We start from the raw sequence: 25848 nt of genomic DNA, 5'->3' as shown, positions 1-25848 counted from the left end.
ATTACGATCAACATTACCACACGGAACCCCTCGCGAACGTGAAACAACCAATATATTTGTTGTTTTTCTGAATTTGATTGGTTAAAATTTGGTACAACTAATCGATTGTTGTTTTTTCTAAACTTTCATTTTTGTTTTGATTTTGAGAACAAAATTCAAACGCATACAATTCACTGGGTTCTAGTTTTGGTTAAACACGTTTTGTTAATTGCAATATCTCTAACGGCTATCAGTTCTGTGCATAGCACTACTTTATATCAATCGTTTCTTCTTGTACCCCCAGAGCAGTAAAGATGTAGATAATTTATCATCACATTAATATTCTGACAACTAGTGTTAGGATAAACATTAATTTACTATCATGCAAAAGTTACTCTTCACGAGTTTGACAAACGTATGATAAGCGAATTTCGTTTGCATGAAAATGTTTAAGAAACGCGTTTGAATTTCAACTAAAGTAATGGTTGATTTTTTATTGCGACTTTTGTTTTGCTTTGTGCTGTTTGGTTGAATCAACTGATTATTAGTTGAAACAACAACTGCAAAAATCAAAAATTGCGAAATCGTAATTATTCGATTGGAGGGTTTTCCGTGCACCTCAGAGTAAAAACTTTTTCTTCCACTTCTACTAAGATTTTTAAAATGAATTTGCCCTTTTCTATAAGAAAATGGCAAAAGGTGAAGTAATTGAAAATTTTCCTACCGTTTTGACAGCTCGTCCTGAAAGTATCATCTTTAAACAAGCAGCGCCTCTACATTTGATTGCAGCGTCTTTGTTCCAATTGAGACGCTGCTCACGGAAAAAGTCCACTTTCAATAACTCACCAATAGCATACCAAGCTAGTGAACATCAAAGGATTAAAAAACAATTGCATAAAAGTTTATAATTACAAATCAGGAGCAGCATGGAAGCATAAATCAAATAAACATAGATTTCCCAGTGTAATAGTAATGTAGTTGAGCAACCCGTGACACCAAAAGCACCGTCTGGTGGAGAATGGGTGCGTAAATGCTCCTGAAATGCATGCAAAAAGTTGCCTGCGCATTTAACACAACCACAGTAGCTAATGGAAAAAAGTACACCCGTTTGTCACTAGAGGTGCTGTTAGTGTCACCGAACAGTGAGAAATCTATGTTTATTTGATTTATGATGGAAGTTAAAAGACAAAAATCCATTAAATTTTTATTTGCAAACACGCCAGACTGTTAGCGTTTACGAATTTTGATGGCAACTACCAAGCTTCTCCACAAAATGCTCACTTTGGGAATATGATTTTCGTGAACGACTGAATCGTTAAAACCGGGGGATCTAATTGTCAGCTCCAGACGAAAAAGGGGAAGTGTGTCAATCATTGTCCACTTTATTGCCATTGGTTTGGTTTGTGTTTGATGAAAAAATATATATTTGGCACCGGCTTTCTGGCAACCCGATTAATGAGAAAACAACATGTTTCCCTAACAGCATAAAGAGCAACAACATTACGGCGAAACACGTTTTTTTTCACCAGCCAGATTCAGAAGGTAGTCGGTGCAGTCCTTATTTTTTCTCCATTGAACTCTCGCTTCAGCGAAGATCGAAGAAGTTTGGTTACACACTTTATCTCTCAGTTCTCCGGCAAAGCATCCACCGACACGGGTTACGTTCTCTCCTAGAGCGCCATCAACCGTCAGGTTGTTGATGTTGCTTGCTTGCTGCTTGTGGGGCTGTTGTGGTTTCGATGTGGTTGAGCAAAGCTTTGAAAAAAAGGGAGTTGTATGGCGTGGCGGGTGGCAGGCCGCGTCGCGATGCTCGCTCCCGAAACATTCGTTAACAGCAGCTATAGTCGTCAGTATGCAACGAACTTTTCTATGGAACGGACGTGTTTTGCTACAACCTGAGCGGACGAGTGTGCACGACGTCGTCTCTTTCTCTTTCTCGACGGGACGGTTAGTGAACCATCACACATACCAGTGCTAGCACCGTTTTTTCGGCACTTTTCCTCGTGTTCATTCAAAACAATTTGGACTCTCGCGCAGCATAAACATAAACTGTTGAATGAGACCAGCATAAGTGAATAGAGTAAAGTGTAATGACAGCTAGAACGGCACAGAAAAACCTGTGAAACCGGATTCAGTAATACGCGCATACGAGACCGTGTGGGTGAACACAGTTGCGGGGGAGTGTGTGCCAGGGCCAGCAGCGGAAGTGTCGCCCGATTCATTGGTGTTTGTTAACGAATCACGTCGGAATGGAGGAATCGCCAATAAAGTGAGTGTTCACCGAATCGAGAAAATCCCACTCGGTGTGTGTGTTTGCGCGCATGAATGTGTGTCTGAGCTGCAGCGCTAAGCCAACGTTAGCTTATGTTGCGCCAGTTGTTGCTGTTTTTATGTTACTTGTTTTTTTTTTCAATGAACCTAAATTCCAGAGTGGTTCTCTGGGCACACAGGTAAAGGTGAAACGAGCAGGGGTTCCAAGACTCAACATACTGGAGACACTGAGGAGAGAAAATATCCACAAGAATCAACGTGCGCCGTACGAAACGCTTCGAAAAGGGAGATCCCATTCCGAACTAGTTTCGAATGCGGTAGGTGAATGTGTAGAAAACAAGTTGGCTTAAAATTGCACTAATGCTGGACACTTGATAAAATTTGGAATTATGTCTCTACGATGGCTGTTTAGGAAGTTTAAAAAAAATAGGTGAATTCTTCGATTTATTTCCATAGAAGGAAACAAAAATCTATTATCACGTTTATCTCATACTTTGGCCATTGATCTGGGAAAGTTTTCAGCTGTTGTTTACCACTAGTCAATCAGTCGGTACATGTTGCTTAAGCCGTTTGTACTTTTTATATTATTTAGGCTGCGAAAAAAATTGTTAGTTCGATAATATAGTTGTTTTGCAAACAGGTTGGTGCATTAATAAGTTGGATGAATTTTGAATTTGCGTTTGTGTTGATATTTCAGCTTGTTTCAGAGTTAAAGTTTTACCCTTTAGTGGAATACATTGTACTGTAATGTTAGTTTTTAAAAACATTCTTTATCACGAAACTGTTTTAACAGCAGTATTCTATTTCCATTGTCTCGAATTATAAGTCTGTAGGATAATTTGATCATGGAAATTATTGAATCTAAAATGTCCAGAGCGTAAAATAACCGGAAATATATTTTTATGTATATTATTTATTGGAATAATATTCTAATTTTACATGGTTAAGATTAAAGTTGGGTGTTCAGTCACAAGTAGGGATTTTCCATTCAATATTTTGCAAGATTTGGTACTTACAATTGAAACATTATTTTATTTTTTTTTTGATTTTTATTGTAGGGAAAACTGTAAAATTACTTTTCATGTGAACTAATATACTAACTTACTAACTAACAATTGAAAGTTACATCGATTTTTGTCGGTATTTGTTCACAATACTGTGTGACATTATGGTTACACCCCGGTTGTGCCAAATGACCCTACCTCCGATGACCGTACACCGAGATTACATCTAATGGTTCTATATTTGTGATTCTGTGTACTAAACCAGAGAGAACGCTCCATTTTTTTCAGAATTGTAGCATTTTCTGCCTGGTGGAACATAGGGCCGGTGAAAGAGATGGGTACGGAGTTGGTAATATTAGTATTATTCATAATTGAAATATTTGTAATTCAGAAAAATGAAGAAAGGATGTGAAGATATACAACAGAAAGGTGAGACGAGGCAAGGGTCACTTGAACAGGCAGAAATCTTTTAGTAACTTAACTTTTACCTTCTACTATAGGAGTCGAGCTTAAGGGGAAAGACACCTTGCAAGCGTATAGATAATGTCAATAATATGTGCGTAAAACAAGTTCCATCATCTTTTTTCCGGATTTGATCAGATAAAACTATCATATAGTTGAAAATGAAACAAATCAGTCGTTTCTGCTTTAATTTCAAGAAAAGTACAAACTTTGAACGAAACCTTTTCCATTTTACTTAAAACTGTCAGTGAAAAAAAATTTGTTGCACTACCATACATTCTATCAGCAACTAACACATTTCTATATAGATTTTCTCTCGCAGATTTTGCTTCAAAATAAAGATTTATATACATTGTTTTAAAATTCCAGCGAAATAGAAACCTTTGCTCGAAGTAGCCAAAGGCAATTTTTGTTTATTTTGTACAGCGAAATCCAATACAGATGCACTGAAGCAGTGTAGTTAAACTTTCTAATATGTAACAACAAATCAAAAACTAAGACTGTATGCAATTTTCCATCAAATATCGCCGAAATATTGATCAGAATTAATATTTCAATATGAAACAATGCTTTACATTTGTTTGAGCATATATTATTGAAAAATTAGAATGTTTGAAATTAAATTTTAAACGCGCCTTTGATAAACTGGTTGCACTGAACATATAAATTCGGTGGAATCTGCAGGAGTAGTATCGGCTGCATTACATGAGTGTAAGTGTTCTATGCTGTAATGGAAAAAAGGTATCATACCACCGAAGTTATCGGCTGGTAGCTGCACCTTTCTTGTCAAATTATTCTGAACGCTTTTCATCAGGTGTAAGATCATACATGAATCTGTTTAGATAGAAATTTAGCGATGAAAAACCTGACTGCGCTTGTGATAGAATTAAATGAATAGTGTGGAACGGGAATGATTTTTTATGTTATTTCGTATATCATATATTAAAAGCAGCGGTCTTACATCAACATGCTGGAATGCACAATTTATTATTATTGGCCCAAGGTGAACATTGCAAAATTTTATCAATATTTTATCCAAGAAATAATCTAAGAAATAACCTTCACCTTCATCACTTAAAAATTAACTTTGATTGTATCCATTGATATCCATACTACCCATTGCAAGTGCAAGAAATTGTATCATCTTCATTTTTGTGGTGTGGGGTGTAGATCTATGATATACGTATCAAACATGAAGTATGTAATATACAAATTTCTAACGCCAGGAAATTAGGTTTACTCTTGATCCTTAAGCAACTCATCAATGCAAATCACTCGAGTCTCTGGTATGCCGGAGAGTACAGATAAAGGTATTTTACCATTTACTATCCGAACCGGTAAAGTTAGCAGAAGTTGGCACTTTCTACTCTTCTGGTAGAAAGTAAAAGTTAAGTTACTTAAAGATTTCCGTTTGCTCAAATGAACCTTTACATCGCACCGTTCCGTTCAATATTTTCACATAAATAAAAACAAACATTGACGTAGGATTACGTTTTTGTTTTCTATACTGGGGTGAAAATTCAATGTACAGAAAATAAGACCGTACAAACAGCGGTCAGGTTTTGAACATCTACATCTTTAACTGATATTCGATGTCAGTATCACATATTTTAGATAATTGATGATCGAATCTTCAATTAGTAACGAACTATTTCAAATTTCCCCAGTTTCTCAAATCATTGTCATGATTTCCTCCAACAGATACGACAGTTTCGTATACAAAAGTTTGCGGTTTCTATAAGATTTCTGCTCTTGAATAAGTGCGTTCACATTTAAGAAAATCGCTCATACAAAACAAGATTCAGTATCGAATCAACTTGCACTCTGTGCGGTTCGATACTGCCTTAGAGAAGATTGCTAACACATCGTTCAAAATTCTAGGAACTAACTAGGAAACATTATTCTTTGTGTAAGAATTTATTCCTCAACCTTAAAATGCAATACAACTTTTTTATTCCTCAACACAGTCACCTTAAAATGCACACAACACCTTAAAATGCAATACAATCGTTCTAGCACTTTTCTAACTTTTCGATGCCATGCTTATAGAAAGATTTGTACATGGCCTCAAAATGGGCCTTATTAACGGAGGTGACTCTCTCATTCGAGCCAAATATTTTTCCCTGGGGTATCTTTTTGTCATCAGCATAAACGCTGCGGGCTAGGTTTTTGAGAATATGGTGGGTGAAGAAACAGATCGGAGCCCAAATCGGTAAGTTTGGCAATTGTTTTCATTGATTTGCGGCACTGTGCATTGTCTTGGTTAAAGATTTTTTTTTCATTTTCACTTGGCCATTTTTTCGATTTCACTTCAAACGCATAAATAACTGTAATAATCACTCTTTTCAAAATAGTCAATGTTAAATGTAACTCGAGCATCTAAACACTGATGCCATGATTGTTCCAACTACCAGTTGCATTTTCGCACGGCTTTTTCCGTTTGATGTGACTCCGGAGAAAAAAGGTAGATCCATGTTTCGTCCACTGTTTCATACCAACGCAAGAAATCCTTTTTATTGCGACTAAACAGTGGAGCTCTTTGAATCGTTGATGCGTTGCTTTTGTTTGATTGTAGGCGAACGAGGCTCCCATTTGGAAAAGATCTTTTTCATGCCCAGATTTTTGTGTAAGATCGTAAAAGCAGTTCCAGTTAATATACTAACCATCTCAGCACATCTTATATCACGAACTTTGTTTTGCGTTCATTCATCACGTTCATTCATCAAAGACGAAACGTAATAAAATAATAAAAACGGTTATGTGCCCTAGCACAAAATTTGGTTAACCCCTGAATGATTATTGTTTAGTTTAAAGAAAGAAGCTCTAGGCATATACGGAAAAGTAAAGGAACGTAATTCCATTTCGTTGGTCTTACAAGTCAGTTGTCGTATGCTAGAGCTCCTATCTGTAAGATTTCTTATTGTCGTATAATGTTTCTGAACGAAATCTGTTAAAATAGAATGGTCATAGAAATCCACAAAAGAAATGGTTTAACAACAAGACTTTGGTTTCCAATTTGCTAGGCAACTGCAGATTTCTAACCCGAGACTAAATGAATACTATAGCAAAAAATAGAGATTTCTATAATTTGCGGGATCTGAAGTAGAACTATTGTAAAGGATTTAAGCCACACTAGAACCTTGTGGAATACCTGCTCGTGCGGGTTACAATTCAGATCCACAATTCTAATGCAAGAAGAGTACGATCAGTTGAATCCGGATTTTGAATCATTTTGAACAAATTAATTGAAAATAGAAGGTGGATATTTTTGCTTTCGAGTCTGTCAAATTTTGCAAAAGTTTGCCTATGATTTCGTTTTTTGATAGCTATAATTATTTTATTAGATTTTCAGCAAAGCTTAGAACATAATTTGATCAACTTCTTTCGCTAAGTTTCCGTTTCGCAAAAGAGAGAAACTATTTTGTGGATATTTATTTTTTTGTTGTTGATTCCTAACTATGAAGTTTACAGCAGGGTCACGGAAACTACCTATCGGTTACTAGATTTTCTCAACGACAGTTCAACTAATTTTCACAAGCTTAAGTTCAAATGAAATCCACTAAAACTCTATCAAATTTCATCTGGATACGACTTCCGGCTCCGGATTTACAGACTGATAAGTATAAAAAGTTCGTTTTTCAAGAGCGAGTTTTTATACATGGCACTGAAAAATCGAACAAAATACTTTCAACTATCCGTATAATACTTCTATTGAACAGGTTTGGTGAGTTGATGACCAAAAACATTGATTTTAGGTAGACCGGATCTTTGCTCCCGGTTCAGAAAATACCGAAAAAAGTGATCGTGTACATCAAAATCACTCCAATTTTTCAGAAACGGTTGGATTTTCACAATCTTAGTTTCAAATGAAAGGTATTATGTTCCTGTAGAATGTATCCGACTTTCGGTTCCGTTCATGCAGGGTTAAGTGTATATGAAATTACAACCCGTCATGTAGAGCGATAATGCAAAAAACGGAAAAACTTCTTCTAAATTTGCCTCAAAACTGTTTCAATTTGTAGGTTGTGCTAGTTGTTGGTCGAACGAACCTGTTTTAGCTATGCCGGTGACGTGATTTATGGTCCTATTGACTGTATCAGGGTGACGTGTAATGAAATTTATACCGTCATGTAGAGTAAAAATTCAAATGAAAATGAAGAATTCCTATAAACTTGGCTCAAAACTTTCTATAAAATGGAATGGTGATGCTAGTGTATGCTCAAATAAACTTTTATTTATTTATCTTATTCAAGATTCAAATAAAAGTTTTTCGAAGAATACTTTAGTAATATTTATGAAAACATAACTTATACGAGAAAGGCATCATTAAAAATAAAAAATATTAAAAATTTACACATTTCGTTCGAGTTTTCCTTGCAAACTATCACTCGATCAAAAAATAAACGAAAATTTACATTAGATTAAAATAGTACGAATCCGATTATTTTTATGACAAATGTCATTATGCCAAATAACTGTTATACCTAATAATAATTATGCCAAACGGCGTTATGCCAAACGGTATTATGTCAAATGACCTTATGCCAAACGGGTCGCCCCCCAATATTGCAATATTGATGCCAGGGTAAAATAAACTCCTGATGAGAAACATTTAATTTTGTTATGCGAATGCGTCAAATCTAGTACTTGGTGATTAAAAAACGCTCATGTCACTGTTAAGTGAACTGCGCAAGTTTTGTAAAATAACAGTTACTTTCGAGAGACATTTTCGATCTCGCGAACAATTATTTATTTTAATAATTAAGAAGCGCAGAAATGCGCAAGATAGCTCATAAATTTTAGAAAAGTAGAGAGAAAACGCTAGAAAATCAATTACTAATGAGCAGTTATAGTCGTTTCACTACCCATCTGAAATTCTAGATACAATATATCGTCTTTACGTCATACATTTTATATGGAAGGATTAAAAAAATCTCAAAGAACTACAATTAAAAAAAAAATCTGGAGAGTTTATTTGTTATTCAAAGATTTTCAAATTTCGAACTATGATTCAAACAATTTTTTTTATTTTGGTTTTCTGATACCTTCCCGATCAGATGCGCATAACAAAATCATAACAACAGTTGATATGTAAAACAATTTGTGTTATTTTGAGATATTCAACGAATGAAAACAGTTGAAAGTTAAAACTTATGATAACAATATAATAACAAAATCAGTTATGATGTTTTATTTTCATTTGCAAGACTCACGATGAAGTTCGTTAATTGAAAAAAAAGAGTTCTTCCGTAGCTTTATATCGAAAAATAATGATCAGAACGTCAAAACACTAAAAGAAGAAATCAGATCACTAAATAAATTATTCATTTAATAAAAAAATCATTCAACAATTTTGGATTGAAACGATACTAAAAGTTAGCAGGGATATAGTTTATCTGTGTTAAATTTGTTATCTATTTTTTTTACAACTATTGTTATAAATTTCTGCTTTCGGACTTCTGTAGTTGTATCAAATTCAATAATAATTGTGATACAAACGTTCCAAAATCTGTTACGGTTTGGTTCCCGCTAGAGTCTTTTTTGTTATAATTTTTGTTGTTTTAATAGATTACCGCAGCCAAAAATATTTCTAAATTTGTTACAAAATATTTCTGAAAGAAATTACTCCAGTTGTTATAATTATGTTATTACCATCTGATCGGGTTGATACTTTTCGGTCGTTCACGCGAGTGAAAAACACACCTGTTCTGAATTTTTCTCTGTTCTGATTTCAATTGATTGGTGTTTATACATGAGATATCAGAAATTTATTGAATTCACGAGTAGCATACTTGCTCTAATTATACTAACCTAGGGTGGTCAATCGCTGTTGTGATTGAGAAATTCGAGGACCAACGATTTCAAGTCATGTCGTATTAGACGCAGAGTAAATTAATGAACAATAGAATAAATGATGTAAATAAAGAGGAATGAATTGTGCACAAGGGTTTGGTGTTTATACAGTTTCATCAGTAACACGATGCAGAAATATTAGTAGTTTTACTGTACTGTCGAGTATGAACCACTCGTTTTGTAAGCACTAGTCTAATGTTGCTGAACTGGCTGAAGTTGATTCATATATTTAGATTAGTGGTAAATTTTCTGTGCGTCTGTCATTTCATTTGTTTTTGTTTTTTGTTGATAAAATGATCACAACTGTTGAAATTTTAACATTGCTCTGAAATCGAATCCTAACGAATCATTGTTAATAGATTTCTCACATTCTATTTCAGCTAACCATCATCATATAACAATTGGATCTGAACCTGCAATGTTAGTGCAAGTGTTTCATAAACTGTTTTGATAGGAACCATAACACCGTTAGTCGACTTATTTGATTTTTCTTTGGAAACAAAAGAGAAAAACATCATGTAAATCCTACCGAAATTAGTACACACGAAAATTAAGGCGCGACTTGTCGATACTTTGCTTGAAAGCAACAGTGGCCATGTACAAGTGAGTAAAATACCAAGAAACTCTGAAACAGTAGTGAGTTAGTCGATTCGAACTCCGTTGCATTCGTTGCAGCCTTAGAGAATTCACGGCATTTTTCACGCTTCGTCAGAGGGCAACATGCACGCGAACCATAGCAGCTACGCCAGCTCCGAAGCTCACTACACATGTCTTTGAACGTGACGGCCATTTCAACCCCTAGTAGAGCACCTGGTTCTCCGGTGGGGGGCATCCGAGGCGAACCGAACCAGCGGCTAACTTGTGCGCTGCCAGTCTGCTTGGGGGGTGCGTGGTGAAACTTTTCCTCCGAAGCCCGCTGCTAGTTAATCGGAAAAAATCTAGCACAACACAGTGTACGAAATTGCGTTCTAAGTTAGTAATAACTTGTTTCGTGCGAAAATTAGACACCGAAAGTGAAAAGCGCATTAATTGCCGAAGAAAACGAAAAGGTATTGAATATTCAACAATCAGTTTCGAGTGTAAATACTACTTCGAAGAAAAAGTGATAAAATGGTATGGCTGATTGATCGTTTCTGCAGTGTATTTTTGTGGAAAATAAGTGCCGTCGAAGAAAACAGGTGCAATTAAACTGGCGAGCGAAAAAAAAATCGACAGAAGAAAATAAAAGTGCAGTAAAAGGCAAAAACCATATCAGCACGAAGCTGAAGATTGAAGATAGTAAATTAGAGCCACACGTAGAAAAAAAGTGCAGTTGTTTCGTGTGACGTGATCTTTCTGTTGTTGTGTAAGCAAGGGAACTTCTGAGTTCATACTTTGTATCAGCTGTGGACTGGGACTAAGAAAAATTGCAACCCGACCTGGGTGGGCTTGCAACTTTCGGATTCACACGCATGCATTCATCCAACACTGGGCAGCTCAGAGCGAGATATTAATAACGACCGCAACGCGACGTGAACTTCGGCGTGAACTCATTGCAAACGGTAATTATATTTACTTATTTTTTTCTGAAACCATTTGGATATGCTCATCTGCCGTGTCGTGATCCGGGGAACAAAAGCCATTATTGCTAGCGATCATAATTACCCGTTGCTGGGGGTATTACTCGCGGTCTTTTCTTTTCGAGAGTGGTGGGCGGCACGCAATACATATCAAATGAAAAGCTATATTTTTACCATTAGCTTTTTTTCTTTTGTGGTGGGTTATCAATAGTTTTTTTTCATCGTGCCTGAAAAAAAAGTGGAAATAGAAAATAATAGTTAATTCGAAAATTTTACGACTCCGGACTTAGGTGTGAATTCGAAACAAATGATCGAATGTTTTTGATTTAGATTTTGAACGGGTAAAAATAATATTTTGGGTTACTTGACGGGGCTCTATAAAATTCCTATTGGCCTGAAACACTGCCAAAGATCTCCAACTTGTTGGCAAATTGAAGATCGGTCAGGAGACAGTCACTGAAAGTCATCTACTCTACCCAAAATTTGGAAATTTCATTCAAATATTAGCTCAGACCCTGTTAATTATTGCAAAGCGTTTTAGCTGTTTACTTTATTGAAAGTTACGAGTTTCTTACCTAGGACATCGCATTTGTGGAGAAACGGTGAATTAGAATTGCTGCAGATAAATTATTAATTTTTACTTCTACATTTATCAAAAAAACATCGTAATATCACCTTCGTTTATCGCTTTATTTAGAATTTGTAAGCAATCTAAAAATGGTTTGTTAAATGCTTTTAAATAGTTTCCTTGATACGGTACTCATAATTTATCTTGAAGATGTGGAAAATGTGTAGAATCCAAAAGGCAATATTTTCAGTACAATTTATTCCGATTCACTCGAAAACGAATTCCCCTGATATTGCCCCCAAGACTTTGCGTTTTAGTTTGGAAGCCTTGTTCTGTAGTAATAAAATCTTAGATGTTATTATATCGCATTCATAGTTAAATGTACTAAGTACTTTAAAACATCATTTTATGCGAACTTAATTTACGAGAATTTAATTTACGTTACTTTCTTTATGCGTTTTATTTGGAATAACGCGATTTTCGATTAAATTTAGGCGATAAACCCTGAATGACCTAACTTGAATCGACCAGTTTAAAGTCGAAATCCGTTTTCGTTCGGCACAAATAGTGTTCTGCAAATAGCATAAACTTTACTTTTGCTAAGTGATTCAAAATGAGCTGCCAAGTTTTGCATCAAGCAGTTCAGTTTGAACTGGTATGCACTGATAAGTCTTAAAAAAAAAACGTAAACACAATGCGTAAAAAAGTTTTTGCATAATGAAGGATATTTTTATTTATACGTATACAAAACAATCCAACATACTTTAATGAATTGGACATGATGAAATAGACATTACGGAATTGTTTGGTTACATAGAATCTAGTTAAGATCGTGGGTATCCAAGAATTTTCTGAAAAAAGGAAACCAATTTAAAAATGCGTGACTGGTGACTTTTGAGCGCAGTATGTGCTCGTAGAATATTCAGTAAATTTACATACTGTGACATATCTGTGGAAGTTCTTGTCCATCCGAAACCTTCCTGCTGATTGCTTGTCGAGGTCTGTTTCACTGAAATTGTTCGACTACTGAGACTACGGTGCTTTCGGCATCTTAGAGCTTGAGCAGTGTACCTTCAAACTTATATTATTAAATAAAAAAAATACCTGGAACAGCTATAAATAAACAAGTATGCAATGTGTAGCTATGAAAATATGAACAGCAAGCAGAAAATAGAGATTATCCGTTGTAGTTCTTGCTCTGACACAGTGTTGGCTTTAAGGACAATATTCCAAGTAGCTCTTGGAACTTGGAATATCTCTTACTGATTAATGATTTGTTTTTAGTATTGTTAAGACGTAGAGCCGTCTTGAGCTAGTTTTAAATTTGATCAGTATCTAACGAGTAGAACAGATTGAAAAAATGACATGCGAATGCAACTATGTAATGGAAACCGCGGAAATGTTACCGCAGAGACTAGAAGAACCAAACATACTTCGCTTTATTTGGCGCCACAGAATTCAATTATAGTCATATCTCTGTGGAAACCCATTCAGTAGGAAACAACACATCCACACATTCACACAACCACACATCCACACACATCACACACACACACACACACACACACACACACACACACACACACACACACACACACACACACACACACACACACACGCACTCACCACATTGCAAGTATATTTTCATTTTCTGCTTACGGATTTCCATAGTCTCAGAATATACTCAGATGGTCCTAGATGCTTTCGCGAATGTATGATATTCATACTAAATTGGAATGGAATTAAAAAGCTTTTTTTATGTGAATAGTTTTAAAAAATTCTATAATTTATTCAATTTACGCGAAATTTTTTTTACGCACCCCCAACTTTGCGCGTAAATTGAGGTTCCAGTGTACACCTATTTCACTTCAGGTGAATCTTTTTTTACCAAACAATTTTTTACTTGTTGAACGCGGAAAGCTTCCATGGTGACAACAAACAAAATTTTGTAGAGTGGTGATTTCTGTGAAATGGTTCTTTTATTGCAATAGTGACATTTAATGTACTTCTTGGTACATGTTAAGTTTTTTTTTGGAATTTAGAAATCAGTTGAGAATTTTTGAGCATATTGAACCGCAATACTAATTTCAAATTTCGACAAAAAAGTGCGTAAAAGGCAATACTTATGGATTAAGATTGATTAGGATCTACTATAACAGTTCGGCTGAAAAGTTCGTATCGTTTAATAGAAACACACATTTTTTTGCCAAAATTCGTTTTTATTATTCAACATAATTGCCATCAGAGGCGATACAGCGATTATAGCGATCTTCCTTCTTTTCGATAACATTTTTGTAGTACGATTTGTCCTTTGCCTCTAAATAGGCCTCAGTTTCAGCGATTACCTCTTCATTGCTTCTAAATTTTTTACCAGCGAGCATTCTCTTGAGGTCTGAGAACAGGAAAAAGTCACTGGGGGCCAAATCTGGAGAATACGGTGGATGAGGGAGCAATTCGAAGCCCAATTCGTTCAATTTCAGCATGGTTGTCATCGACTTGCGACACGGTGCATTGTCTTGATGAAACAAAACTTTTTTCTTCTTCAAATGAGGCCGTTTTTTTGAAATTTCGTCCTTCAAATGCTCTAATAACGCTATATAATAGTCACTGTTGATGGTTTTTCCCTTTTCAAGGTAGTCGATGAAAATTATACCATGCGAATCCCAAAATACAGACGCCATAACCTTACCGGTCGATTGTGGAGTCTTTCCACGCTTTGGGTTCGGTTCATCGCGTGCAGTCCACTCAGCTGACTGTCGATTGGACTCCGGAGTGAAGTGATGGAGCCATGTTTCGTCCATTGTTATATATCGACGAAAAAAATCGGTTTTATTTCGATATAACAGCTCCAAACACTGCTCAGAATCATCAATTCGTTGTTGTTTTTGATCGATTGTGAGCTCACGCGGCACCCATCTTGCACAAAGCTTTCTCATATCCAAATATTCGTGAATAATATGTCCAACACGTTCCTTTTATATCTTTTGGGGTTCAGCTATCTCGATCAACTTCACTTTACGGTCATTGAAAATCATTTTGTGGATTTTTTTCACGTTTTCATCGGTAACAGCCTCTTTTGGACGTCCACTGCGTTCATCGTCTTCGGTGCTCATATGACCAGTACGAAATTTTGCAAACCACTTACGAATTGTTGCTTCGCACGGTGCAGAGTCTGGATAACACTCATCAAGCCATTTTTTGGTATCGGCGGCACTTTTTTTCATCAAAAAGTAGTGTTTCATCAACACACGAAATTCCTTTGCGATTAGCTGGAGACAATGGAGACCAAAGTCGATGAAGAGTATTGGTCTGCTAGCTCAAGGCAAACAAGTAAACATAAGTAAAGGGTGATGTTTTTTCTGGTATATTTGGCAACACTGTTTTTAACATATCACACGTGAAATACCGGCCGATATGTTGGAGAGAGTGTGCCAAAATTGGACCTTGCGCATGGGCCATCAAAAGCGGAACCGCGGTCAACATTTGCAAGAAATCATCTTCTAATATTGAACTGTATTGATCGTTCTAACGATTCCAATAAAGATTTCATCGATTTTCTCAAATTTTTTGTTTATGTTTGTGAATAAAATTCTATACCACTTAAAAAGCCACTCTTTATTATCTTATTATCTTATTTTGTTTTAAATGGGACAACATAAACTAAATTGTCCGTCGTTAAGCTGATCCGAGCGATCCGAGCTCTCCGGCATCGACTTTTTTTCTGGTCCCGGGTTGGTTGGTCGATTTTTTTTCTCCGCAGTGTTAACATTTTGATGTGGAACACATTTTTGTTTACTATATAGGGGTGCAAAATAGGAATTCTGGGGTAAATACAAGTAGAAATGTGGTCAGCTTTTTTTCTGATATTTTTTCCAGGAATGAAACAAATCACATGTGTTACAAAAGTTGTATCGCAAATAGTTTATCGAAACGTTAATCAGAATGAGTACAGAAATTCTGAAAGCAAAACTCGGCCAACCAGCCCCGGTCTCCCCTACTATGAATTGTTTCTAGTGTTTAGCTGTTTTCTAATTCTAGCTGATTTCTTTGAAAAGATAATTCAATTGTACAACAATTTCAATTGTAACAATGAACCATTCGATTGAGTCAATTATTTTAGTTCGGTAAGACTTCTCCGATAATAAGTTGCAGTTTCAAAAGGGAATGTTAGTTGCTTAAATTTTCAGTGAAGGTGATGTTGGCGTATTCAGTCACGTAGCCAAAAGGGAGGCCCGAGGGGCCCTAGCCCCTCCCGAAATCAAAAACAGATATATAATTATTTAGAAGATCTCAGACAAGTGTTACAGAAATAACAAGAAAATGCAGTAACAGTTCCAATGGAAAAGTTTGAAGTGTCTGTTAAAACACCCGTTAAAGGCACATCGAAAATAAGGTACATAAGCAATCTTCAGTAACATTATTTTTTTATCTTTGGGCCCCTCCCGAAACGAAATATTGGGAACAGGCCTGGGCGTATTCAATTGCTGCTTCGATCATTGCAAAATAATAATAGAGTAAAAAATTGATCATTAAGGATCAAATGTAAACCATATATACTGGTGTACTTTTGATTTAGTATGTAGGTCATAGATCTATTCCCAGCATCACAACAATGCAAATTGTTATAATGCTTTAATTTATAATGAGTACTATTAATATCAATGGAAACAATTGAGGTAAATTTTTGAGTCATATAAATGAAGGTCATGGATAACAACAACCTATTGTAGATTATTTCTTGGAAGATTATTTATATATTTAAAATGTTTCTTCGGGCCAATAATATTAAATCTCATTTTTCAACAAGTAATTGCAAAGCCTCTAATAAAATTATATGCTATACGGAATACCGGTAGGAGTCATTCCCGTAGTAAACTGTATGCATTTACTCTATCACATGAGTTGTTAATATTTCTAACAAGTTCATGTGTAATCTTAAACCATAAGAAAAGTAACGGTTTCAAAAAACGAGGTGCAGTTACCAGCTGATAACTGTAATGGTGTGATACGTTGTTTTCCATTACAGTTCAGGGCAACCAGTTTATCAAATTTGCGTGAGCAATTGAGTTTAAACCATTTCATTTGTGTAATCATGTTTGTTCAAACATGTGAAAAGCTAAATTTTTGGTTGCAATATGATTTTTGATCAATTTTTCGTAAATGTTTGATGAAACTTGCATACATGTTAAATTTTTGATTTTTTGCTGTCTAGTCGAAAGTTTAGATACACTTTTTCAGTGCATCTGTGTTAAATTGCGCTATACAAAATAAACAAAACTTGTTAAAAAGCAGTTTCCCGAAAAATAAAGTGTTTTACGACCACATGCCGTATCTACTGTCTTAGGCTTCTTGAATCAAAGGCTTATTTTGCAACAAATTTTGAAAAATAAATCCATATGAAAATGTTTTAGTTGCTGATGAAGTGTGTTAGGAAAAGGAAACTGACCCGAAATATTCACAAAAAATATTCTGAAAAATGGAAGAGTTTTCACTTAGTATTTACCTAATTTACATTTCGAAACAGAAATCACTGATTAGTTTCATTGTTGACAGGTGCAAAGAGTCTTTCTCTTAAATGGCACTCCTTGAAGTAACGGTAGATAGAAGTAGATAAATTCAAAAGTATTGGTGAGACAATACTTTTTCATATCGTAATAATATTTATGAGTAGAGAGGGATAAAGTAATGATATTTGTGTGCAGAAAGGAATACTATTCAAATCATCTATCGGAACAAAGTTGTCTTATCTCATCTCCATGCTCATTTTGGAGTTAACAATTTGCGATCATTATGCGACCAAAAGAGAACAATGAAACTAGGAAGATAGTTTGCCGTTAGCCTACAAAGTAACAGGTAAAAGTAAAGTTATCAGGATATTTTGAAGCTATAAATTCATATATTGGCGTACATATTTTAGAACTTTACCTATCGATACCAAATTATTGGATGCGGTATAGTTTCTGTATTCCGTAGAATTGTTTTGAACCGGCACTACTGGCAGTTCTTCAACTGCTTGAACTGAAGAGTCCCGCACATACTCACTATCCGAAACACACTCTATCAGCGTATTCCTTCTATTTTTCTTTTGATTTTCGCGAACTAGCGCTACATTTCTTTTCTTAGATGGCATTTTGGAAAGATTTTGCATTTTTTGCAACGGTAAATAAGAGAACAGTGTTATGTTATTTAAAAAAAATTAAGTTTTGAATGGTGATATACGAAAATAGTTTAGATTCGTAAATTTAGGTATATCAACTATTTCAAATAAATCCATTTTTAGTGCCTTCAAAGGTTTTTTTTTTTCTAATTGCCAATATAAAAGGGTGGTATAATCAATACTAAAGCATTGGATAAGAGTTTTCCAAAGGTTTTCTAATAAAATTTTTAGATCAGAGGATAAGTTTATCGGTGAAGAAGAAGGTTTATACAGATTGATTATGCCACAGAGGTATGAAAACCTGTTGAAATGTTGAAGTGAGTTAAAAATAATAATATTCTAATAAGAAACTTCCAGGTCCGCAAATTTTAGAGTTAATTGTTTATCTAAAACTTATATCCATAAAATGAAAGATTATGTCACCGAATTGCAGCAGCAATTCCACGGAACATATTTACCCCTACTTGTAGAAAAAATATGTTTAACCCTAAGTATATGAATATTTATAGACATGCAAAGAGCTTGGTGTGATAGTTGTGGAAATGCTATAAAGTGCGTACAAAACAAATTGTTTTCGGACTGATTATACCTGCTATTCGTCTCCAACGGTGTAAGAATTTCATGCTATGCATCAATTTTACAGAATGAGTCTGCCGTACGTGATAATGAATGATTTAAATGGGAACGGGGCCTATAATCTATATCCGAAACGTTTAATGAATCCGAGTGTATCTTTTGTATTACTGTTCATTGTGTTGTATACAAATGTGAAACAGCATCTGTAGTACAGTTTTGTATTTATTGAGTCTCGATTTTGCTACTAAACTATATTGATTTCCATAGCCATAGTCGAGTTAATTTTTACTACGCCATAGAAATAAAATTATATGCGAGAACACAACAGTATAAGAGCCTTAGGATCACATCACCTCGTCGTGAGTTTAATTATTCATACATTCCCGCAGGAAAAAAATCTGCTATGTAAAGTTTATTTTCGAAAACGAATCATATTTTGTTAAAATGTATAACTCGTTTCTACCCACATATTTTCCTTCAAACCCATTTATGTGAGCAGTAAAATGAAACACACACATACACACATACGTACATTGAGCTCCCGGATGAACCCAAATAAGAAAGCAGGAAGTTGGTGTTTTAAAGGTATAAGGCTACCTATCTGTACCGAGCAGTGAAGAAGCGCTACGCTTGCGATTACGGGTAAAGCGCTCCGGCACTGTTCTGAATTCAACAAAGGGAAACCTGTTTCGGACCGAGTGAAATTCACCGCTTGACTGCCTAGCTAATCAGCCCTAACAAGGTGACTGTCTGGCATCTAAATACACCTGTTCCGGTGACCCGCATGGGACCGAACAGTCTGGTATATCGAAACTGTGGGCGGGTAGAATTTAGTTGGCACTCGTGTATAATAGAGCTGATCTCAGGTGTCTATCCCATCAAATTGGAAAGATGACCTTTCGATGGATTCTGCTTTCCAGGAAGGTATATTTTTCCAAGTTGGGACTAGTGAATGAGTGTTGGAGGTTGGAGAATGGGAATTCGTGTGTGAAATTGAAAACGCTAATAATATTAATAATAATAATAGTAAAAGCCTTCTAAGAAAACGGTGCGGTTTCATTATTTTTCTACGTATTTTTGCTTCGTAACGCATCCTACGCATTCGTGAATATTGACCATCTTTATATTGAGAATGTTTTAGCAATACCACCATCCCAATGTCATTAATCCGTTTTGACTGTAATTGCATCATCAGTATACTGGTAACTGGTCAACAGATAGATACTGTCAATGTTCGTCCGCTTAAGCAAATGGATAGCCCGAGCAAATAATGATAACGATAGTTGGAGTGAAGTAGAAAATTATTGCTTTTTGTTTGGTATTCTCTTTATCCTTGGGAAAAAAACAAATAAATTTGAGCATCGAAGTTAGAAGACGATTTCGGATTGTGACAGATCATGACATGCAGCTGAGCAGCTAGTTTTCTTATGCTTTTATTATAATCAGTGAAGCCATAAGCAAACCATACACTCAAAATAAATTTGAGTTCTGAGGAACTAATCCACGAACGATGGGAAAAACGATATAGACTCTTCTGAATCCACTCGAAACCCGTTTAACAGTCGAGACAAACAGCATTCCCTTGGTTCTCTGTGTGTGGCTGTCATTCAAAATCCGATACCAGTACTAATGGATTTATGTCTGACGACTGTTTATTTCCTTCCAGCAGTGTGGCGGTATAAAGTAGTCTAGAAGTCGAAAATAGAAACAGGCGGGAGGGCTCACATGAAAGTAAAATCCGGAACCGACTGCCCGATAGCTTTCGGTTGCAAGAAAGTGGTCCGAAGAAAGTCCAAAACAAATAAGAATCCCGTTTCTGTTATCACTACAGATGGGAGAAATTCACGTTGATGGTAGATGAGGTATTTCTGAACGATAAAAAAAAGAGCTAATGCTAATGATCGTCATCTGAATGCATGCCGCCAGGGTTGATGAGAAACAGAGAAAACAGATGCGAAGGATTTATTTTCGTCGGTTTATCGCTTGACTCCATATGAATTACCATCTGTCGCTTGGATGGATATCAATGTTTTCCAACTGGGCTAGTTAGTACGTACGGTTGATCTTAACATTTTTCTAAACAAATAAAACAATTTGAAAAAATTCTTCTATAGTTTATCTGTTTACTTGCGGTTCTTCATTGCATTTTTGACAGTGTTCCATTACTGACAGCAAAATTTGAATCATTTTTAGCTGCATAATAGTATTTAAATATTTATTCGGAAAATTTTCCTTCCAGGTTTAAATTTTTAGAATCGATTCATTTTCAGATTTTACTAATCTTTTTTAACAGCTTGAAAAGACAGTTTCATACTGCATGAACCATTCTCAAGTACTTCAAAGTAAAAAGGGAATGTTTTGGCGTAAACAGCTTACGAAGAATCGGAACAGCATTCTAAGAAGGGCGTTTTAAAGTTATTATTCACACTTATAAGTTACCGGGGTTTTTCAGTTTTTAATCAACATGAAAGCTCACGTAGAACTCTCTCAGTACTTTCAAGTAGGTAGAATTGGACTTTCTGTCTGTGTTTGGGTTTAAAGCTAAATATTCCAAAGCATATGCTATGATCAACAAGACAAAGTGTGTGTCCGGAGTCAGTATCGCTTTGAATTAAGCTAAACGGATATTTACTATTTTAAAATTCTCTGCGAAATGACAAAGATAACACTTGATACAGTTTATCCAGAGAATATAATTCTCCTATCTAATCAGGAACGAACATTTTTGTACAAGCTTTTGTTAATGCTAATTGGTTGAAATAATTTTTCAAGCCTTGGGTCACATCAATATCAACATTCGTTATTTTCTTTTACGATATACAACTCCGTTGAAGCAAATTTCCTGTCAGATAATAATCATTTTGCCAAATTATTTAGTGAAATGCTTGCATTATTAAACTTTTGAACTAATTCCTTCGTCCATCGCTATGTTGTAATTATTCTTGGCTGAAACTGTGTCGTATCGTACATTTTCGTTTACATACCTTGATTCTTACATGACCGTATGGGCGATCGTCGTGAGAAAATTTGGGCAAAGTAACGAAAAACGAAACGGAAATGTTGGGGTCTAGTATTTTATGTGTAGAAAGTGTGTGCAGATTTTGAAAATAATTTTTTTTTCAAATATAGTGTCAGCTCTAAGATGCCGAGGGTATTTTTCAGTTTCTTGAAACTAGGATAATGTTATGTTGTAGGTCGAAGTGGTCTACTCTGGGGGGTCCTTGAAAATAATTGGTGAAGTAGTTTTCGAATGGCAATGGACTTCTTCCGAGAAAAACGAATTTAAAGTTCATTGTCCCGAGACCGTAGGGTCTAGCATATTTTTTCTTTTGTATTTTGTTCAGGGGTGTCCCGTGGGAAAATTTACGGGTTGTGCACTGAATTTACCAGATGTAACAGTTCATTGTAAGTGAAAACTAAAGATTGAGTAATTGATATTCGCTTGTGTTTTCCAATATAATGAAATACCGATATACTTTTGGATGGGATTTTATTAAACTTATTTCGTATCATCGATACAATAGAATAAATCCGCGCGCTGCACGTTGAAAAAGTCTGTCGATAATTTCATCAATATAACCGCTTCGACGTAGCAACTGAGACAGCCAAGAATGCCAGGTCATTTTTTTAATCTGTGTTTGAACCAAAAATCAGTCTGAGCGAAAAACAAAAGGTCCCGTCAGTTTTAAACGCTCTTTAAGACACTTTGTTTTTCCTAGCAATTCGAAGACTTTTAGGGACTCATTGCCAGTCTGTGAATGATTTCAGAAATTTGTGAAAATTTTTAAATCTGTGCAGCATATTCAAAACTGCGAAACTCAGATTCATCTGTGAACCTAGCTCTCTGGAGACAGCAACTTGTTTTTAACTACTATAAGCATAAGCCACTGGAGCCTGTCCTGAAAGTGTGCATAAACGTTCTCACAGAGCCAAACGTGACAGAGAGACCAACAAATCTGAGAGCTGAGCTGAAAATTCCCTCTCTTCTTGAATTTGTGCAGTAACCCATGTGCACAGAAAAAAGCATTAATATTGTGACGAGACATATTTTAAGTTGGATATATATGAGATATGAGCAATTTACACGATATACACGCAACTTCAGTGCACAAGGCAAAGTTTTCGAGTTCGATTGGCTGTCATTGACCAGCAAGCGCAAGAACTTTCACATGAGCAAGTTGCTTGCCACATTGTGATTTTTTCACCAAATTTGTCTGTGTAAACTGGATGAAATCTTTACGATTCGTGTAAATTCTGTTCTCGGCAATGCTTTGCAGTGCAACTTCTAACATGTTTCGTCGCCCTTTGCGATGCAGTAATTGCTCTTGATGAAAACTGTGTCGTGTACGATTTAGTTTTAGTTTTGTATCTAACAAGAAAAACAGATTAGAAGAATAACTTAGGTATAAAGAACAGTGGAATGGAAGTTTGCGACAAAGTTACTACAGAAACAGGATTTAAGCTCATAAGACACTCAGAAACAGCCTAAACAAACAGTCGAGCATGCTTTGCTGTTCATTGCTGTGTTTAATTTTCTGTAAGTTTTCGTTTCTGCTGTTTCATTTATCAATCTTTGCCCATTTTTTTTGTGTAGTACAGTTTCCACTCTCGTGAATTCACTATAGCTGACTGTATAGGACTTATATTTGGTTGTTTCGAATTTTTGACCATCTTCAGCATTAAATTACTGTTTGGCTTTCTAATCGCGCTTTTTGGAGTGTATCTCTACTTGTTTTTGTCAACTTCGTTGTAGGCTCGCAAAGAAACACTTCACATAGTTCTTTCAGTTCGTAGAATGCATCATTTTCACACCAAGTTATCCTGTATCGCCAAATTGCTCAGTGAAAATCTAGAAATAGTGCACATCCTGTCCACGATATTATGTTTACATCACTTGCACTACTCGGGATTGATTCGATGTATATACATATAAAAACACTTTAGCAGTCTCTAATAAAGAATAGTAACTACTTAAAGTTCCATGATTAAGAAACCTAGAGCTGTTTCAAAGTCAAGCTCAAAATTATGAAGTGGAAAACCTTGTTTACAGACGAAACTCTTCCTATGCGGCCGAAGTTCTTAAAGAAATATCTTGTGTGGCGGACTATCTGTTCCTATGTATTAAAGATCGACATTTACATCGTGGCCGAGTTGTAGGAGTGCCTAGAAAAACGTCTTAATCAACATAACTCTTCCGTTCCGTTTTTGGTGGAATTTGGCATCTTGTCATTACGGGAAAGGCCATTGAATTGCACACTGCGAAGAATTTATAATTGGTGTCTATGGACAAGAAACCTCTCAAAATGTCAGAGTTTCGTCCAATAAAAATATAGAACCTGTGTCAGGATCCGCCTCACGAAGATGCGAAAGACAGTTGTTATCGCAATTCCAGAATCAGTAGCAGGAAAAAAATGTTTCAGAATTACTAACAGTAGTGATACAATCTACCAACTCTTTGTGCAGTTTGAATCCGAGCCGTCGAATCATTATCTTCCATCAGTTCAGTTCCATCGGCTGCTATAGCATTTTTTCCAGATTATTCGGTATTTGGCTCATTGTTACATAAGCGGTAATTGATTCGGGAAACAGTAACATTTCATGTGCTAGCGGTTCGGATTGTTTTCTGCTCCTAACTAGAATAAAGCACATATCCGACTTGGTTTAAGCTTGTTCACTTGCGTCAGCGGCTTGAATCGGTGAAGTAAAACTGATGCTTGTTAATGCCATTCTTATATTTGATGCCGCACATATAAAACCAACAACGAGCAGCTGTTATGAGTTCCGCCGCCGAGTTCTGTCGAGAGCCGCTGGCCATACTATTCTGAGCATATAATTTATGCCTCAACTACTTTGCCGTACTGCACCGGTGAGCACAAGATGCGGCCGAGGAGGAAAAAAGTGTTTATGATAAGAGCGGTGGGTACCTGAGCCAGTTGTTTTCAGAACGGTGTAGTTCTGTGTCTTGGGTGCACTATGGTGCTATGCCTGCTAGTCAGGATGTATGGCAAATTTATGGTAATTGAAGAAAGTTATAACCATAAGGCAGGTGATGACCCAAACCAGCCCGTTATCAAAGAACCGGTTCTCGTTTTATTTTGCACTTCTGCTCTACTTAAGATACGCATTAGGTAAGAAGTGGTGCTCAGCAACGTTAGTTTATTTATTTATCGTCCGCAAAATATATTTTTATATTTGACATCCGCATCTTAGCAAAGGTAATTTTCAGGAAATCGATGAATTTAGATTTAAATTCATGGTCCATAAAACGATAAATGACTGCATTTCATTGCATGTGAAAAAAAACAGTAACCGTAAAGTAAATCACTTAACCAAATACTGTTTAAAACTATTTTTCGATAGATTATGTGCACACTAATTTTTAAACATTACGGAAACAAGTTTTCGTTCCAGAATTTGAATCTAATTTCAGATTGCTTTTATTTACATTCCTTTATATTAACCAACTGGCTTTAGCAAATTATGTTTTACTCCCTTCATTACTCACCTTCAAATCACTACATTTGAAATACTGAAATAAATATAAGCATTTCGTCATGCGTGGTTAATAAATTCTACGGAACTTAAGCGCGTTTGGATGCATATGTTACTGATTGCTTGAATGAAAAATACTTTAAAATATGAGATACCTTTTTCCTTACCGTTTATATAAAAAATCGATTTATACTATTGTTCCACTTTGGAATGTTTGATCACTACTACGACCATCTTCTAACAAGATCTACAAATTGGAATAGTATTGAAGATTATCTGCATAAAATATAAATTAAAAGAACAAATTAAAAAAAATCAAAATGGTGATGATGTTGAGCATCTACCGAGGCCTGTATTGAAAATGTGTCTTCCCATTATTTTTCATACGGTATTTTTAGAAGTTGAAATTTGATACTTCCAAACAAAAAATGGGTGAAACAGTTCATTTCCAAGAATCGTTCAGAACTTGATACTTCTACCGAAAGAACTAGTTCTTTTGAGCCGTTCATTCATAGTTCGGAAATTTTGTATGATTCTGCGGAAACCATACGAGAGCAAATAATTCTATTTCGTTGGTACATATGCGCTGATCCAAACGCGCTTGAGTTCCGTAGAATTTATTAACCACGCATGACGAAATGTTTATATTTATTTCAGTATTTCAAATGTAGTGATTTGAAGGTAAGTAATGATGGACCCTTTCGGAGTAAAACATATTTTGCTAAAACCAGTTGGTTAATATAAAGGAATGTAAATAAATGCAATCTGAAATTAGATTCAAATTTTGGAACAAAAACTTGTTTCCGTATTGTTTAACAATTAGTGTGCACATAATCTATCGAAAAATAGTTTTAAACAGTATTCGGTTAAGTGATTTACTTTGCGTTTACTGTTTTTTTTTCACATGCAATGAAATGCAGTCATTTA

General features: G+C 35.6%; 1 protein-coding gene across 1 annotated transcript in view; it reads left to right on the top strand.

Moving 5' to 3' along the window:
• Positions 1–1820: 1820 nt before the first annotated feature.
• LOC131433035 (uncharacterized) overlaps positions 1821–25848 on the top strand; it is a 205868-nt gene continuing 181840 nt past the window's right edge. Inside the window, exons 1-2 of the mRNA XM_058599763.1 lie at positions 1821–2248; positions 9950–11110. The gene's annotated coding sequence lies outside the window, so the exon portion shown is untranslated. The remainder of the gene's footprint in view (positions 2249–9949; positions 11111–25848) is intronic.

The sequence above is a fragment of the Malaya genurostris genome, chromosome 2 (genome assembly GCF_030247185.1).
Source record: "Malaya genurostris strain Urasoe2022 chromosome 2, Malgen_1.1, whole genome shotgun sequence".
NCBI classification, from domain to species: domain Eukaryota; kingdom Metazoa; phylum Arthropoda; class Insecta; order Diptera; family Culicidae; genus Malaya; species Malaya genurostris.
The sequence above is the reverse complement of the archived record's forward strand: the minus strand, read 5'-3'. Positions and strand labels throughout refer to the sequence as shown.